Below are 18,795 nucleotides of genomic sequence, written 5' to 3'. Positions count from 1 at the left end.
TATCATTTTCAAGCATTGCTGTGGCAAATGCAGAATTCTAAACAATCCCCCTCCTGCCACCCCCAGCCTTCAGTAACAGCCCTGGGTGGGTGCAGCAGGCTTCGAAAAGGCTCTCTGGCCAGAGCCCTCCCCACTGCCTCAATTGAGCAGCCCAGCTGCTGCACAGACTGATGCTCTGGGAGGAACCGACTCAGGATCTCCGGGAAGCCCTGCACCCAGTCGCTCCTCCAGGCCCCAGGACATGCAGGCTCGCTACTCTGGAAGGGGGCCAGAGGCCGTGAGAGTGAGAGCCGGCAGGGGCAAGGAGCCTTCTGGCCCACCACCCTGTTTTCCCAGGAAGAGCTCTCCCAGTGCCGCGTGGTCAGCCATAGCATTCCGTCTCCCCTCCCCCACCCCTCAATGGGTGTCTCTTCAACACCCACTGCACCCAGGCCCCGGGAGTTGCCACGGGGAGAAAGTCCCCTCTTTTCGGAGCTTCCAGTTCAGCAGTGGGGGTAGGGGGAAAGAGGGGCAGTAAATGTACAAACGGTGGTAAAACTGCAACCGAGGAGAGGGCAGAGAACAGGTGGGGCAGCCCCTGGGGCCAAGGTTGCTGGAGGGAGCTCGACGCCTGGGGACTGCACAGCCCAGCGCTACCCAGTCTGGGATGGACGGCTTCACTCTGCGCTCAAGAAGTGAGCAGGCAGCAGTCAGGAGGGGCAGATGGGATTTGCGTTTGGAAGAGGTTACTGAGCCCTGGAAGGAGGCAGCAGCGGGAGGCTGGGTGCGGCCAATCCCCCACCTGGGCTTCTCAGTGATTGCACGGGTCCCTGCCCTCCTCTGTTGGACACTGCCAACGCCGGTGTGTGCAGTCGATCCTCCTTATTCAGGTTCTGTATCTGCAAATTTGCCTACTCGCTAAATTTTTCATAAACCCCAAATCAATGCTCACATGCGTGGTCATTCACAAACATGTGCAGAGCGGTGAAAAACTTGAGTCGCCTGAGGTGCTCATTTCCAGGCACGGGTGAGCCAGGCGACCATCCCCCTGTGTCAGCTCTCCTACTGTCAACAAGGGCCCATGTGGTCTAGTGAGTGTGACATTTTGTGCATTTTTGTGCTTTTCGTTGGTGATTTCACTGTTTTAAATGGCCGCCAAGCGTAGAGCTGAAGTGCTCTCCAGTGTCCCTAAGCGTGAGAAGGCTGCCACGTGCCATGGAGGAAATGCGTGTGTCAGGTGCCCTTTGTTAGGCGTGAGGTACAGAGCTGATGGCATAGGTTTGGTGTTAATGAATCAACAATATAGATTAAATAAGATGTCTTTAAACAGAAACATAAAATGGGGTTATGTACTGAACAATTGACAAAAATGTGACACAGGTGGAACCCAACCCCGTATTACCTCTGGAGCAACAGTTCAGTATCGACAGCCCCGTGACCGTGGCGACGTTATAGAGCATAAGTACCGAGAATAGCTGGAATCAACTGCACTTGCTGTGTGCACACGACACTCTGTATAGGAAGAAACCCTTATGCCCATGTCAACCCTAGGAGGTAGGTTCCTATTGTCACTCTCACACAATGGGAGAAGAAAATGAGGGCGAGAGAACTGAGGTGACTCGCCCAAAGTCACACAGCTAGGAAGTAACAGCTCCGGGATTTCTACCTGGCAATATGGCTCCGCCGGGACCACTCACTCCTTGTCCTCCAGGTCTGCAAACCTCCCAAGACAAGGACAGAGTCCTGTCCATCTCTTTCCTCTAGCACTCAGCCCAAGGCCCAGCAGGCAGTAAAGAGATTTGCTGAAAGGAGGTTGGATGAAGAGAAAGACCCACACACACACAGGAAAAACACACAACCGTCCATGGAGATGCCACTGCCCACCCAGCCAGGGCTGCAGTGCCGCTGCCACCTTCTGTAGAAGGAATGGCCAAGGGGTGTCATTTCAGATGCTGGTGGTGGCTACCCAGAGCCTTAAGCAGAGAGCTCTGAGGGTTCTGTGATCAATTAGTAATGTCTGTCCCAGGTGCTGGGGGTGTGGGGTGGTTTGTCTGCCCTAAAACAGATGGAGGGTCACATTCTTGTGTCATCATGATTTCAGTAGTGTTGAGCATAATTTTCAAAAAATTAAAAACTAACTCTTTTACCAATACGGAAAAAACGTGGGCTGGAGGATTATTTAACCCATTAAGGAGGGAACCAGAGGACAGTAGAGATGGTTCCTGAGTGGAATTTAAGGAATGTGTTATTTATAGAGATTTGAAAAGAAGAATGTTAGAATAAGATTGGTCAGTCAGATACAAAATGGGTTGTTTTCCTCCATGACAAATCCTTAATCTTTGATCATCTTTTCTACCTCGAGAAATCGTTTGCCCTCTGCTTGACAAAAACTTGCAAGTTAACGTGGTGAGAACATTACAGACCCAGCTTTCCAACAGTACTCCACAGCAAGTCAGACAGGTGCGGGCCCTTGCATCAGGGATCCAACAACACGGTCTGAGGGGCCAAGTCCAGCCCTGCACTTGGTTTTTTTCTTTTTTACTTAATTGTAGTAAAATACGCATAACTTAAAAATTGCCATCTTAACCTTTTTTTTTTTCCGAGGAAGATTGGCCCTGAGCTAACATCCATGCCCATCTTCCTCTATTTTGTCTGTGGGACCCCTCCACAGCATGGCTGATGAGTGGAGGAGGTCTGTGCCTGGGATCAGAACCAGCGAACCCGGGCCACCAAAGTGGAGGGTGTGGACCTTTAGCCACGTGGCCACGGGGCCAGCCCCTCTACTTTCTGACTTCATGAATTTGACCGTTCTAGGGTCCCTCATATAAGTGAAATCATGTAGTATTTGTCCTTTTTTTCACTCAGCATAATATCCAAAAGGTCCATCCATGTTGCAGCATGTGCTAGAATTATCTTCTTTTTTAAGGCTGAATCATATTCCACTATATGGATATACAACATTTTGTTTATCCACTCATCTATTGGCGGACACTGGAGTTTCTTCCACGCTTTTGCTATTGTTGTGAAAGCTATATGTTGTGAATAATGCTGCAGTGAACATGGGGGTGCAAATATCTCCCCGAAATCCTGCTTTCAATTATTCTGGATATATATCTAGAAGTGGAATTGCTGGATCATATGGTAATTCTACGTTTAATCTTTTGAGGACCCTCCATACTGTTCTCCCCAGCAGCTGCACCAATTTACATTCCCACCAGCAGTGCACAATTTCTTCACTTCCTCACCAATACTTGTTATTTTCAGCTTTTTTTTTAAATAGCCATCCTAGTGGGTGTGAAGTGGTTTCTCGCTGTGGTTTGGTTTGCATTTCCCTAGTGACTCGAGAGGTTGCGCATCTTCTCACACGGCTCGGCCGTTTGTTTACCTTTGAAGCCATGTCTAGTCAAGGTCTCTGACTAGTTTTTAACTGGGTTGAGTTACAGTTCTTTATGTATTCTGGATACTAACTGCCTGTTTTGGTAAATAAAGTTTACTGAAGTCCAGCCACGGCCACTTGCTTATTTATTGTCTGTGGCTGCTTTCAAGGTGCACTTGCAGAGCTGAGCAGTGGCAACAGTGGCTGTGTGGCCTGCAAAGCCATATTCACCATCTGGCCTGCTGCAGAACAAGTTTGCTGACCTGGCCTCAACTCGCTAAGTAACCCTTTCGTGGGCCTATTGACTGATGCTCCGAGATGGCACTGAAAGAGCAAGCTGCTCTCCTTGGAAGTTTGGGATCATTTTTCCACACAGTGGTCGCAGATACAAGCAAAACCCTAGGATTTCTCTCCATTCCTCTCTCTATCAGCCCAGTCCACAGCGCCCAGAGCTGACCCGCTCCTCAAATGCAACTGAAACATTCCTGGCAGCGCGGGGTCCGCTCCTCCAGCCCTGGCCACACCCCCTCGGCGGGCTGCCCCCTGAGAGTTGAGTGGTTGAACCTGCCCGGGTCCCTCTGGGTGGGCGCGCCGGGTGGAGCCTGGGGAGTCACCTGGGTTCTGGTCTGGTTATCTCGCCCAGAAAATGGGATTGATGATGAAGAGGATTGAGTAGAACAATGTACACTGCCAGCCTCTTGAGGAGGAGTTCTCCAAAATGACCCCACACCTCCCTGCCTCAGGGTCAAGATAATTCCAGCCCCGGGCACTGTGAAGTCAGCCCCTGATCTCATTCTGGAAAAGTCTTTGTCCTCCTCCAGGGACTTTAGGCAAAGCTTCTCAGGGCCCAGGGCTAGGTCTCAGGAGCTTCAGACTTGGTTTAAACAAAACGAGTGGTGGGCCCCACCTTTTCCTTGGAGCCAGTATTGGTTCTAAGGCTCTTCAGAGCTTAAAGGGAGGGGGTGGGACGGGGATTTGCCTCCTGGCTCCCAGAAGGTTGGGACTGTGACAGTTGAGGAGTCCAGTTAGAAGGAGGCTCTGGACCGGTTTCAATCCTGGGTGGCTTCTGGCCCCACCTGGCCTGGCCAGGCAGCCAGCCCCTTCCAGCCCCAAGCCCAAGGGAAGGGCTCTGCTGTGTCCCCCTAGGCACGGAAAACTCGTGGTTTTGTAACAGTAAACATGAACTTACCTTCAACCCAGCAATCGTACTCCTGGGTGTTTACCCAAATCACAGATGGAAGATGTTTGTAACAGCCCAGAGATGGACACAAAGCTCCATCAACATGTGGATGGAGAAACAAACTGTGGTAGCCCCACACGTTGGAACTGTTGATGAAAATAATCCATAACCAATCTATAAGTGAAAATTTGGGTGAGTTTATTCTGAGCTGAAATCTGAGGACCATGGCCCAGGGCCTTTTTTCCCAAAGGAAGAAAGGGCACCAAAGAAGCGAGGTGTACAGAGTGGTTATATACCCCCATACAGGACGTTTCACATATGATTGAAATGTCCCTCCCACAATAGTCACAAGATTGCCCTGTCAGCACAGCGCTTGATGGACACAGCAGGTAGTGGGTCTGCTATCTCAGAGGGTGTAGCAGGAGGTCACAGTTGAGCGCAGCAATCAGTTCCTAGCCTAAGGAAAGATGCTTAATCCTTAAAGAAATGCCAACGTTGGCAGGGGGAGGGAAGTTGCACCTTTATCTCAAGGGCCTTTGCTCTTGCCATAGGGAATATCTAAAGCAGATATACAATGCATGCTCAACGGTGACGGTCAGGCCCTTTTGGAAAGACAAGGTCAGGCTGAGTTAGGTTTACACCAAATGGCTTCCTCATATTCTCCAATATATCCTATTACTTGCCATTTTTATTTGTCAGAACGCTCCCTCGAAATCAAAGGGACCTCTCAACCCTTCATGCAAAGTGGAGGAAGCAGACACAAAGACCCTGCTGCAGGTTCTGCCTGTGCGGGATTCACTCTGGGTATGTTCCCCAAAGCGAGGCGGGTTCCCTCCTGGAGAGCGACATCAGACTCTCCGCCAGGAGGAGTCGTCTCGCAAAGTAAGGTACGTTTGCGGCAAATAGGAGACCACGAGGAATCATTTCCCAAGTCGTGGTGTCCCTGAACAATGGGAAGCAAGGACATTTATTTGGGATGGGAAATGAATATTCAAAAGGGAGAAGTGGGCATTCACTTGTGCAGGCTCAGCTGGAAGACGTGCCTCCACATACACTGCAGGTCACAGTAATAAGGCCTAAGCTCCGGGAGAGATCTTAGCGTGAAAAATGAAGCAGAGGTCCAGGCACTGCTCTCGTGGAGAGGCTCCTCTGGTTCAGAGTGGTTGGTGATTGCATCTCCTTAGCATAACAAAAGGAGAAAGAACAATTTGGAAAAACTGTTAAATGCTTGCAAACCCACCCTTGAGTCCACCCTTGAGGCAATTAGCTCACTGGTTGTTGCCTGGGGTGGGGATTGACTGGGGCAGGACAGGAGGGGACTTTGGGGGTGACAGAAATGTTCTATAGTGCTGTGGGGATAGGCGCCTGGGTCCATACATTGGTCCAAACTCACTGAACTGTACTCTTATTATTTTTTAAGATTTTATTTTTCCTTTTTCTCCCCAAAGCCTCCCGGTACATAGTTGTATATTTTTAGTTGTGGGTCCTTCTAGTTGTGGCATGTGGGATGCCGCCTCAGCATGGCTTGATGAGCCGTGCCATATCCGTGCCCAGGATCCGAACCGGTGAAACCCTGGGCCACTGAAGGGGAGCGCGCGAACTTAACCGCGAGGCCACGGGGCTGCCCCTGAACTCTACTCTTAAAAGTGTGTGCATTGAATTGTGTGTGAATTTTACCTTAACAAAGTTGATTTAAGAAGAGGCACTGACACACACTGCAGCGTGGATGAACCTGGAAAACATTCTGCGGAGCAAAATAAGCCAGACACAAAAGGGCACATCTTGTATGATTCCACTTACGCGAAATGTCCGGACTAGGCAAATCCATGGAGACAGAAGTAGGTTGGCAGTTGGCAGGGGCTTGAGGAGGAGGGATGGGGAGTGACCACTGCTGGGTAGGGGCCTCCCACCATGCCCAGGGGTGCAGCGCTGGTGGGCGTGGCCCTAAGAGGCACATCAGGTGCCAATGTCCAGGGGCAGGTGAAGGAGGAAGCCCTCCTTGAGGGCCTGGAGGGAGGAGGGGTGAGTGACTGCCAGGTCCAGCGGCCCCGACTTCCTCCAGCGTCTTCCCAGCCCCAGGGGCGCCAGCACTTGAACTTCAGCAGCTTCTGAGTGAGGCCCAAGCTGGCCGGGGTCTCCAGCCAGCCAGACTGGCTCCTGCAGAAGTCATTTGAGGGTGCCCCAAAGCCTCTGCACCTGCCGGGTGGGTGACTCAGCCTGTCGTGGACAGTAGCTGCCTCACTGATGGACGACAGACAGTCACGAGCCTTGCAGGACATCCTAAAGGCATGAGAAGCCCATCCAGGCTGGGTCACCACAGAGCCGGGGGCGGGGACCAGGGCCTGGGCTTCCTCAGAGTTCCTCAGGGCTCCCCTCCGAGCCTCTGGGCCCCAACTCCAGAATCTCAATATCCTGCTTTCCAAGCCTGGCAAACCTGTTTTCCCTCTTTTCTCCTGGTCTCAAGTGGCACCCAGGCCTGTCTCCAGATGACATCACCTCGCGCCTTCCCATTGCAACCTGCCTTCCTCTCCTTCCTCCGGTTCCACCCACCAGCTACCCCCTGGTCCAAGCCACAGTCCTCTGGCGCCGGGACCACCCCAGGACCCCATAACAGTCTCACTGTCTCCTGTATCAGCAATGCTCCTCGGAGCAGCGCCATCTTCCTCCCTCTCCATCCCTCCAACCGCCAGCTCCTCCCGTCCCAGCCTCACATCTTTGTGCTGACTGGCTCTAGGTCAAAACGCTGGTTTCAGCCCCAAAGTCACCTCCTCAAAAGGCTTTCCTTGACCACCATTCCATCTAAAGACGTCCCTTCCCGCCCAAACCGTCACTCTCTAACCATGGGGGTCTGTGGACCAACGAGCGCGATCAGGGGTCTGTGAACTTGGATGAGAGAGGCAGTTACATCCGTATATTCACCTACCTCTGCTCATCCTCTGCAAGGTGGTTAGGATTAAGCTCATCCAGGGGCCGGCCTGGTGGTGCAGCAGTTAAGTTCACACGTTCTGCTTTGGCGGCCCGGGGTTCTCTGGTTCGGATCCCAGGTGCGGACATGGCACCACTCGTCAAGCCATGCTGTGGTAGGTGTCCCACATAGAAAGTAGAGGAAGATGGGCACGGACGTTAGCTCAGGGCCAGTCTTCCTCAGCAAAAAGAGGAGGATTGGCAGTAAAGGTTAGCTCAGGGCTAATCTTCCTCAAAAAAAGAAAAAAGAAAGGATAGGTGGACAGTTCTTGAGCAGGTTGGGGCATTCATAGATTTTCATATTATAAATAAAATAAGTCCAAGCTGGTGATAACAGGGTACCATGATTCTCCAAATAACATCTGAAGTTTGGCTAGAATTTTTAGAAAGGACAATTTGTATAACCACGTGGAGACATGTTTTTATTTTCTTATACGCTGGCAGCCTACAACAATGGCAAGTCAAAAGTCATACGTAGCATGGCCCTTTTGTATGAAATATCGTGAACAGGTAAACTCACAGAGACAGAGAGGTTGGTGGTTCCCAGGGCTGGATACACATGGTGGTTGTATGACACTGTGAATGTGCTAAATGCCTCTGAATTGTTTGCTTTAAAATGGATAATTTTGGGGGTCAGCCCTGTGGCCGAGTGGTTGAGTTCATGCGCTCCGCTTCTGTGGCCCAGGGTTTCACTGGTTCAGATCCTGGGCCGGACACGGCACCACTCATCAAGCCATGCTGAGATGGCATCCCACATGCCACAACCAGAGGGACCTACAACTAAAACATACAACTATGTACTGGGGGGCTTTGGGGAAAAGAAGAAAAAAAAGGAAGATTGGCAACAGATATTAATTCAGGTGCCAATCTTTATTATTTATTTATTTATTTAATTTTTTTTTAGGAAGATTAGCCCTGAGCTAACATCTACTGCCAATCCTCCTCTTTTTGCTGAGGAAGACTGGCCCTGAGCTAACATCTGTGCCCATCTTCCTCTACTTTATATGTGGGATGCCTGACACAGCATGGCTTGATGAGCGGTGAGTAAGTCGGCACCTGGGATCCGAACCGGTGAACCCTGGGCCGCTGAAGCAGAACACGTGAACTTAACGGCTGCATGACGGGGGGGCCCCCCCCAGGTGCCAATCTTTAAAAAGAAATAAAATGGATAATTTTGTCTCAGGTGAATTGCACCCAAAAAACCCAAGAAAGGTCTTCAGGGGGTTCTGGCTTGGGGAGAGGGGCTCGAAGGGGTCTGGGAAATGACTGAGAACTCTATTCAGGCTCTGCCCTAGGTGCTCCACAGAAACTGCCTACTTCCTCCTCGCCACACCCCCGCAGGTGGCACTATGACTCCCCCATTTTACAGAGGAGAAAGTTGAGGCCTGACGGCTCAGAAACACACACTTGCACGTCTTGGAGCTCCACTGTGAGCCCAGCATCCGCATGCAACAGCCTAGCCTGAGTGAGTGAAGTGCCTGTGACAAGTGGGGTGACCCCCCCCAGACACCTCACATGTCCCCACCCCAGGCTCCTTTTCCAGTCACCACAGAGGTAGGCGGGTCAAACAGTACTCCATTTGTTTTTAGTTAAAAAAAAAATTTCTGTTATAATTCACATACCATAAAATTCATGACTTTAAAGTATACACTTCAGGGGCCGGCCAGGTGGCGCAGCGGTTAAGTGTGCACATTCCGCTCCGGTGGCCTGGGGTTCGCTGGTTTGGATCCTGGGTGCGGACACGGCACCGCTTGGCAAGCCATGCTGTGGCAGGCGTCCCACATATAAAGTGGAGGAAGATGGGCACGGATGTTAGCTCAGGGCCAGTCTTCCTCAGCAAAAAGAGGAGGATTGGCAGCAGATGTTAACTCAGGGCTAATCTTCCTCAAAAAAAAAAAACAAAAAAACACTTCAGTGGTTCTAAGTATATTCCCAGGGTTGGGTCACCATCACCAGTATCTAATGCCAGAACATTCTCATCATCCCAAAAAGAAGCCCCCTGCCCAATAACAGGCACTCCCAACCCCCCAGCCCCTGCAACCCTAATCTGCTCCCTGTCTCTCCAGGTCTGCCTGTTCCGGACATTTCGTATGAATGGAGTCATACGCTGTGTGACCTTTGTCTGGCTCCTTTCACTGAACCTCGTGTTTTTAAGGTTCGTCTACGTCGTAGCACCTATTGGTAGTCCATCTCTTTTCATTGCTAAATACTATTCCATTGTGTGGATACACCATTTTTCTATCCATCAGTTGATGGACATTTGGTTTTTTTTCTAACTTTGGCTATTATGAAAAATGCTACTATGAACCATCATTCTGTTTTACAGGTGAGGGAACCACCTGTGGGGAGAGGGGACCTGGCCAGGGCAGGGTCAAAGCGCCCAGGGGTACAGGACTCAGGCCAAGGGACCAACCAGTGCAAAGGCCCCGGGGTTCCTCCCTGGGGAGCAGGAGAAGGCCCAGGAGGCCTCGTGCGGAGAAGGGCCGCTCCCCGCCTGCCCCTCGCTGGTCCCCAGCTCCAGGCCCCGCCCTCTGCGCTTAGGGTGGGCCCCAGCCTGTCTGCAGACAACTCCCTTCTGCCCACCAAGGGGCTTAGAGCAGAGCAGTCTTGCTGGGGATGGGGCTGGGGAAGTGGGAGAGGCAGGGACCTCTGCTTGGGCAGCCCCAGCCCGGGGGCATCTCGGCTGCTTTCCTGCTGGTCTCATGACAGGCTTGGCCGTCTGGCAACTCGGGGTCACCTTCACTGCATGTTTCCCCATCTCCGGGAGCCAGCTCCCTCCTAGGTGCTACTCAGGCCAGAAACTCTCAGGCATCCTTGACCCACCCTTTCTACATCTGGAAATGCTGCTGGTTCCATCTTCAGAACGGATCCAGAATCCTGTCCCTTCTCACCACTTGTGTTACTTTGCTGGGGCTGCCGTAACAACTTATCACAAACTGGGAGGCTGAGAACAATAGCAATTTCTTTTTCTTTTTTTTTTTTTAAAGATTTTCTTTTTCTTTTTTTCCTTTTTCTCCCCAAAGCCCCCCAGTACATAGTTGTATATTCTTCGTTGTGGGTCCTTCTAGTTGTGGCACGTGGGACGCTGCCTCAGCGTGGTTTGATGAGCAGTGCCATGTCCACGCCCAGGATTCGAACCAATGAAACACTGGGCCGCATGCAGCCGAGTGCACGAACTTAACCACTCGGCCACGGGGCCAGCTCCTAGCAATTTCTTCTCTCTGGGTCAGGAGGCCAGAAGTCCAAGATTGAGGTGTGGCTGGGACTGTGCTCCCTCTGAAGGTTCTAGTGGAGGAGACTTCCTTGTCTCTTCCAGCTTCTGAGGGCTCCTGGCGCTTGCTGGCTTGTGGCCACATCACTCCAATCTCTGCCTCTGTCTTCACATGACCGCCTTCCCTCTGTGTCTGTGTCCTCTCCTCTTCCTATATGGACACTTGTCACTGGATTTAGGGCCCACCCTAATCAGTATGACCTCAACTAAGTACATCTGCAAAGGCTCTATTTGCAAATAAAGTCACATTCTGAGGTTCCAGGTGGACATGAGTTTTGGGGGACACTATTCAGCCCAGTACAGCACCTATGCAGGTGGGAGACGCTGGTTTCTGCCACCAGCGTTGCCCTCCTGGGTTCCATCCCCAGCCTCTAGCTGGTTTCCACCACAGTCTTCTGTCTCTGGAGGCCACAGTTCTTTAAAAACCCAAGGCGGGGTGAGTGGCTCCCCCTTCACTCAGCATAGGAGCCCATGCTCCAAGCTGGACACTGTGTGCCTCCCTGTCCTGCCTCAAGCTCTTCCTGGACACAAGAGGCATGCTCCTGTCCCAGGGCCTTTGCATTTGCTGTGTGCGTGCCGGGAGGGACCTGTCCTCCCCCGGATCTCCCCAGCTTCCCCTCTCCCTCAGGTCCTGACCTACCGATTTAGAATTGTGACCTCCCCTGGCACATCGATACCACTTCCTTGTCTTATTTTCCTCCAGGGCACCTACCACCATCTAAACTCCACGATGGAAGGGATTTTCCAGAACCTAAATTGGTACCTGCCCTCTGGAAGCCCTCAGTTGGTACTTGCTGTGTGAATGGTCACATGGCTCTAACCTCCAGACCCGATGATGTAAGCATTGTTATTACCTCTACATCAGCCAGCATCCCGGCAGGACACAGAATTCCACTCAGAAGGGTTTCGCTGGGTGGGCGTTAATGAAGGGGCCCTCACACAGCTGTGTTTGAGGAGTGGTGACCTTGCAAGGCCTGTGGTGGTGGGAAGCAAGTGGGGAAGGGGGTGGGGGAGGGGGTGGGGGCCAGACAGGAGCTGTGGCTGTAGATCTCACAGCTGGGAGGGCGGAGGGAAGGGGGTCTAAGTGCCCCCTCCCCCACCCCCGCCCTCTCATCTCCCCCTTGTGCCTCTGATTGGCCAACCCTGGGGGAAGCCAGAGGACCAGAGGCAGCCTGAAGAGATCTGCCTCCAGGGCCCCGAGCCTGGCCTGCCCATTCGTTGGTCTGGGTGTGGGGGGCACAGAGAATGGGCAGGACAATCATTTCAGGGGCAAAAACAGAGGCTGGGGAATGAGATGACTCCCCCGGTCCTGGGCCAAGGCCTCGTGGCTCCTGGTCTGTGGCCTCGGGCACCCACTGCACGTCCTCCCCAGGAACCTGGGGAGCCTCCAGGCTGGGGAGCCAGTGTCGGAAGCAGATTCCAGCCTCCTGAGACAGAGGGCAGAACTCCTCTGGCCTGTGTCATGGGGCGGGGCGCAGGCTCTCTGAGCAGCCACACCCACCGCACCCAACCTCATCCTCAGCCTGCAGCCTGGTCATCAAAGTGCGCACGTCCTCTGGGGCCAATCTCCCGGCCTTTGTGGCAACTGACTTTTATCCTTTTTTAATTGGCTTCCTCACCTGTAAGATGGGGCCACAATGCTACTGGGATATTTCCAGCCTCCTAGGTTCTGGGCGCCTCGTGGGCTGGAGCATGCTGCCCTTCTTGTGGTTGGAGCCGTGCACTGAGCAGGAGCAGGGTGTGCGGTCCCCGGGATGGAGCTCCTCGCAGCTCCTCCTGAACCGTGTGCCCCTGGTGTGGCAGCGTCTGAGACGGCCAGACATTGGAGCCTGTCCCCTGAGAGCCCCAGCCAATCCTGTAATGACTGCGTAGCGGAGCTGGGAACAAACCTGCATCCTGACGGGCACAGTCAGGAAATGGTGTCACGAGGACTGAAGGACTGAAGGAGCTGACCATACATGATGAACAGTGCCCAAGGAATGACTCACAGACTCAGGCGGTCACCTAACAGGAATGTTTGTGTGCATTTGTTCATTCATTCACTCAGCTTGTTCATGCTCTGGCTCTCGCCAGCCTCCCTGGCACCCCAGTTAACGCCTCCACCGGCTCACCCGCCACCCACACCGGTCTCTGCGCTGCTCCTCGCTCCTGCTGGGCATACTCTCCCCCTGGAACTTTGTGTGGCTGGCTCTTTGGTGCCCTTCAGGATTCAGCCCCGATGTCCCCTCCTCCGAGCACCGTCCCTGACTGCCCGCACCAAAGGCCGCTTGCCCAGCTATCCCCCATCGTCCCACCCTGGGCTGCTTCGTTCGTTTAAAGTACCAGGACAACTGGTCCTGGCTGGTCATCACTTTAAAGGCATGGGAAAAAACAGGGGATCTGTTGTAGGGGCCGGCCCGGTGGCGCAGCAGTTAAGTTCGCATGTTCCGCTTCAGCGGCCCGGGTTAGTTCAGATCCCGGGTGCAGACACAGCACCTCTTGGCAAGCCATGCTGTGGCAGGCGTCCCACATATAAAGTAGAGGAAGATGGGCACAGATGTTAGCTCAGGGCCAGTCTTCCGTGGAAAAAAAATTAAAAAAATAAAGGGCATTTAAAAAAATGAAAGAGATTTACAAATGTAACATGTGGTTCTGGATTGGGTCCTCGTTTGAGCAAATCTACCATAGAGACACTTGGGGGCAGAAGGGGGCACGTTGAATATGGACGGTATGAAATGACATTAGGGCTTTATTGTTAATTTTGTCAAGTGTGACAATGACGTTGCTGTGGCTGTCATGTAGGAACAGGACCTTATTCTTTTTTTATTGAGATACAATTGACACATTAAAATGTCCTTATTCCTAGAGAGAAGTACAAAGTGCTTAGGAGTAAGACGTCATGATGTCTGTACTTCACCATGAAATTACTTCAGCAAAGACGAAAATAAATGAAGCAATAGGCAGATGCCTACAATAACCAAGCCCAGGTGCTGTGTAAGTGGCTGCTCATCAAACTGCTTTCTCTTCTTTCCTAAGCTTGAAAATGTTCTTGGGGGTCAGAAACACCGCATGAGAAATAAGGGAGAAAAGCGCTCACTGTTGCTGGATGTCCCTATACGCCTACTTTAAAAATCCTCACTACTGTTTTTCTTCCTTCTCCCCAAAGCCCCCCAGTACATAGCTGTATGTTCTAGTTGGGGGTCCCTCTGGTTGTGCTGTGTGGGATGCTGCCTCAGCATGGCCTGATGAGCGGCACCATGTCCAAGCCCAGGATCCAAACCGGTGAAACCCTGGGCCACGGAAGTGGAGCACACGAACTTAACCACTCGGCCACGGGGCAGCCCCTTCACTACTATTGACTACACATAAAATAATGCATGTGGCACATAGGGGCGGCATGATTAGACCAGAATCAACCTGAAACCACCACCCAGACGAAGAACTGCGACATTCCTGGCAGTTCCCATTTCCATCTCTTCCTTCCTGTTCCGTCCTCTCAGCTCCCGAGTCAGAGCTCCCCCGTGCCTGAATTTCGTCTTCATCATTCCTGGGCTTTAACTTTGAGGCGCACCTTACACGCAGTTAGTGCACTAATCCTAGGGTATGGGTGATTCATTTTTGCAAATGTTTGCACCCATGTAACTGCTGCCCAGCTCAACACGCAGGGCTGTCCTGCAGCCCAGAAAGCTCTCAGTGCCCGTCACTCCCGACAACAGAGCCACTATCCTGGCCTCTTTCTCCACAGGTCGGTGTTGCCTGTCCTTGAACTTTACGAAGATGGATCACAGCACTCGCTCTTCGTGTGTCACTTCTCTCAGGAAGCATCGTGTCTGTAAGATTCACCCATGAGTTGCATCATCCTCTGGCTTTTGCAAAACAGTCTTAGCGCATATAGAACATGTACACGTGTTTGTCTAGGTGTATACATACCTGTAGACATTGTATCTTTCAGTTTTGCTTGTTTCTGAGCTCTATGAAACAGCATCACAGTGCAGAAGAAACATCAGCCTAAGAAAGTATGGAACCCACTGGCAGAGGCAAATACAGAGACGGACACCGGACCCTCGACGACTGTGACGGCACAGGGAAGTCACTTTTAATTCCAGTATAAAGTTACAGGACAAAGTATTACAAAATAACTGTAACTAAAAAATATTTTTAAAAGATACACACCATGAACAGATATAAATTGTGACAACAGCATCATAGAATGTATGTGCGGGGGCAGCTAACATGTAGGGGTTTTTATAGGATTGGACGTAAGTTATCAGCTTAAAATAGACTTTTATAAGATATTTTATGTAAGTCCCAAGGTAACCACAGAAAATACCTCTACACTTACACGAGAAGGAGAAAGGAATCAAAGCATATCAATATTTAAAAAATCAACAAACACAGGAAGGTGGCAAAAGAGGAGAAGAGATGACAAGACTAACAGAAAGGAGGAACTTGGAGGCAGTGATAAGCCTGTCCCTGTGGTAAAGGCTTTATGCAACTGGATTACAACTACGGAAATGTAAACGTCTGTTCATGAGAGTAAATGGATCAAACTCCCCAGTTAGGACAGAGAGTGGCTGAACGGATTCAAAACCCAGACCCAACTCTGTGCTGCCTGCTGGAAACTCTCCTTAGATGTACGCACACACACAGGCTGAAAGCAAAGCGATGGAAAAACATTCCAAGGGAAGTGATGCAGCCTGGGGCACGCACAGCGCTGCTTCCGCTGCTCTCAGGCCCTTTGCTTCCCGCCTCCATCGTCTCCGAGCTGTTTCACTGACAGACACGCAAACTTTCTCATGCACAGAGGGTCAGTTAGCTTCCCTCCATCCCACAGGAAAAAACAGATTTTCCTCCACTGACACATTCATTTCAATATGCTTATCTATAGAGGCGTCTGTTTATTTTCCTTTGAACTTTCTAACATCTGCCTGGCGCCCTCCTTGAGGAAGACCTTTACCACTCTTCATTTTCATAGCTCTGTGCGTCATGATTTTCCCTGTTTGCATCATCCTTTATCAACAGCATCCGTCTTTTGCATCCTGCTTTTCTTATTAAATGCCATGTTGATGGGGCCCATTCTGGGCTGTTCTGGGCAGCAGTGACTTCTCCTTCTCGCTGCTGCCAAATATTGCCTGGGAATCTAGACGGGATGACCCGTCCTTTCTTCTGATGATGGAGTGTGGGTTGTTTCCAGAGTTTTGCTGTTAGGAACCGGCTGCGACAGACATTCTCACTCAGGCTCCTGCCGTCCCCCCGCCCCCCCCACCCCCCGTTTCCCTGAGGGCATACCCAGGGGTGGGTCTGCAGAGGGACAAAGTGCGCAAAGGTCCACCTTTACAAAATCATGCCAACTTCTGTTCCAAAGAGGCTGCAGAGAGTCACACGCCCACTAGGGCTCCCCTTGACCCATGTCCTCCCCGACACTGGCCTGTGAGAGCACTTGCCCATGCGGGCCGAGTTCACCACTGTCCCCTGTGCCTGGAACAGTGCCTGGAGCAGACTAGGCTCTCCCCAAAGCGCATGAATGAACATGAGGATGAGTGTCTGCTGAATGCATGCACCCAACACTTCCTGAGACCTCAGCCACCTCTGTCCTGTGCTGCACGTGTAGGAGAGCAAAGCTGAGGGGACCCTGGGTCCCCCGACATCTCCAGCTTGGGGTGGGGAGGGAGGACGGTGCTCCTTCCCTTCGTGAATCAGTCCTCCCCTCCCTTTGTCCTTCTGTCCTGCCCAGAGAGGAGCACACGAGCCTCTCATGTGGCCCTTTTGTGTGCACTTTGGACTTGGAGGCCGGAAATCAAGCCTCCTGTTTGGCCATTTGGGGGTCTCTTGGCAGTGACCCCGACACTGTGCTGCACGGCACCTGCGGAGGATTCAGCCTTCTCGCTGGGGCTGCTCACCATGCGCTTCTGACACATGCTAGCGGTGCTCTGACTCCCGACGTCCAGGGAAGATGGTTCCGGGCCCGCCCTGCCTCCGATTCACCTCCAGTTGGGGTGTGACGTTCTGGGACCATGTGAAACAGCACGTGCATCTGCTCCCGACAGCCACTCGTGGAAATGTCATGCTCTCCAAATGCTCAGAAGGGTGCTCTCACTTTGCCCTGGTCCCCCTGCGGATGGGTGATGAACTCCAGCATGGGCTCCAAATGGATCGGAGACACGACTTTCACAGGGGCGACTGCTGGACTCCAGAGCATCCAATGTCCCTGAAAGCATCTGCTCATCCCTGGGCTCCCGGAGGCTCTCACCCCCATCTCACACCCCAGCCTCAGCTGCTGACCCCTAGGAGCCAGGTCCAGTCCAGCTGTATGGCTGAGTCCACACCTGGGCAACCCTGGACTCACCTGGCACGGGGGGGTGCTCACCCTCCAGGACCCACCTGGTGGGCCTTTGTGGGAACCGCTTCGCTCCCGGGACCAAGACAGCCCTGCAGGCCTGGGGTCTCAAACCCAGATGGTTTAGGGACATGTCTGTAGGACACCGGAGTGCAGGGAACCGCACAAGCCCCGGGCGATGGCATTCAAAGCATCAATGCTTTCCAGCAGTGGACGAGTCCAGCAGGCTGAGGGGTTGAAACTCCCGTGCTCCAGCCTAGAGGTCAAGTCCATTCAGCCCACTCCCTCCCCTGGCTCAACTGCTGGGTCCACAGACACAGCCCAGCGGGTGGGCGGAAGGGCGAGTGGGAGGACGAGGGGCTTTGCCCTTCCAGGCCTGACCCCGGCTAGCTGAGGGAACACACGCCCTGCGCGTGCACCCCACCCTCCCGGGGCAGAGTGCCCTTTCCTGCCGCGCTCCGCGCTCCGGGAGTGTTCCCTGGACAGCAAGCCCACCACAGCTCCTCAGCGGAGCCCAACGCCTGTGGATGCATGCAAAGACCCGGAGCCCGGACTCAACACAGAGTTGTACAAGCTGTTCCCGGCAGCTCTGGTCACAACAGCCAAAAGGGGGAGACGACCCAGAGGCCCATCAGCCAATGGATGGACACACAAAGATTGGCACAGTCATACAGTGGAGTCTCATTCAGCCAGAAAAAGGGACGAAGCGCTGATTCATGCCACAACGTGCGTGAGCCTTGAAAAGGTTATGTACAAGCAGCCAGACACTAAAGGACAACTATTGCACGATTTCCTCTGAGACGAGGTGCTGAGAATTAGGAGGTGCAGAGATAGAAAGTAGACAGGAGTTTGCCAGGGCCCGGGTGTGATGCTAATGGGCCCGGGGCTTCCTTCTGGGGCGGTGGACACGCTCTGGAAATGAACGGCGGCAGTGGCTGCACAACACCGTGAATGCAGTCAACATCACTAAGGTGAATCTTACGTTGTGCGCGCATCACCACAATGCAATTGTGGTGTGAAAAAGGCATGAACTGAAGCCAAGAGGGAGTGTCAGTGCGGTCGGGACGCACCACAATCCGAATGGGAAGCCGCGCCTCCTCACTCCCGCAAGCTGAGGGGCAAGCTGGTGCGCATCTCCTCCTGCTGCGACGCCCGGCTCAGAAAGAAAGAGACCCTGGGTCCCCCTCCAGCGCCGCCCCTGACTCCCAGCTGCCTTTCCACCCGCAGGGACGCCTGGTGTGGTGGATGCTGTTTGGGTTCCAGTGTGGCGCCTGCCGCAGGGACGGTCAGGGTGTGCTGGACCATATGTAAGATATGCCTCTGCTGGCCACTCTCTGTCCCCATCCCAGCCACAGCGTGGTAAGGTGCAGTGGGGTGCATCTGGGCCCTGGCTTCCAATCCCAGCTCTGCCCACTGGAGCCCTGTGACCTGGGCCTACTACCCCGACCTTTGGCCTCATTCTGTTTCCCTGACCCACCAGCCTTTCACTCCAGCCTTTGGCCTTTGCACTGGCTGTTCCCTCTGCCTGGACCTCCCCGCAGCCAGCTCCTTCCCACCATGCAGGTCGCAGCACAAATGTCACCTCTCCAAAAAGCTCTCCAGGACACGGAGTCTAAAGGGAACGAGAGCTCATGGCCGGCTGCCAGTGGCTCTGAGTCCCTGAGACCACGGAGACCCCAGTCATCCGGCAGCCTGCGGTGCCTGCAGTG

The 18,795-nt window shown here is 52.9% G+C and overlaps 2 long non-coding RNA genes across 2 annotated transcripts; one reads left to right on the top strand and one right to left on the bottom strand.

Annotated features, from left to right (window-relative positions):
- Window positions 1-4,718: 4,718 nt before the first annotated feature.
- Window positions 4,719-6,815, bottom strand: LOC139084783 (uncharacterized). The gene is made up of 2 exons (XR_011542501.1): window positions 6,213-6,815; window positions 4,719-5,714 (listed from the first exon to the last, which is right to left on the bottom strand). It is a non-coding gene; the product is annotated as an uncharacterized lncRNA (long non-coding RNA).
- A 2,718-nt stretch (window positions 6,816-9,533) lies between these two features.
- LOC103553429 (uncharacterized) lies at window positions 9,534-15,844 on the top strand. The gene is made up of 4 exons (XR_545464.2): window positions 9,534-9,654; window positions 11,474-11,607; window positions 13,616-13,743; window positions 14,495-15,844. It is a non-coding gene; the product is annotated as an uncharacterized lncRNA (long non-coding RNA).
- Window positions 15,845-18,795: the final 2,951 nt, after the last annotated feature.

Source organism: Equus przewalskii, chromosome 7 (assembly GCF_037783145.1).
Source record: "Equus przewalskii isolate Varuska chromosome 7, EquPr2, whole genome shotgun sequence".
Taxonomy (NCBI): Eukaryota; Metazoa; Chordata; class Mammalia; order Perissodactyla; family Equidae; genus Equus; species Equus przewalskii.
This window is presented reverse-complemented; position numbering and strand designations above follow the sequence as displayed.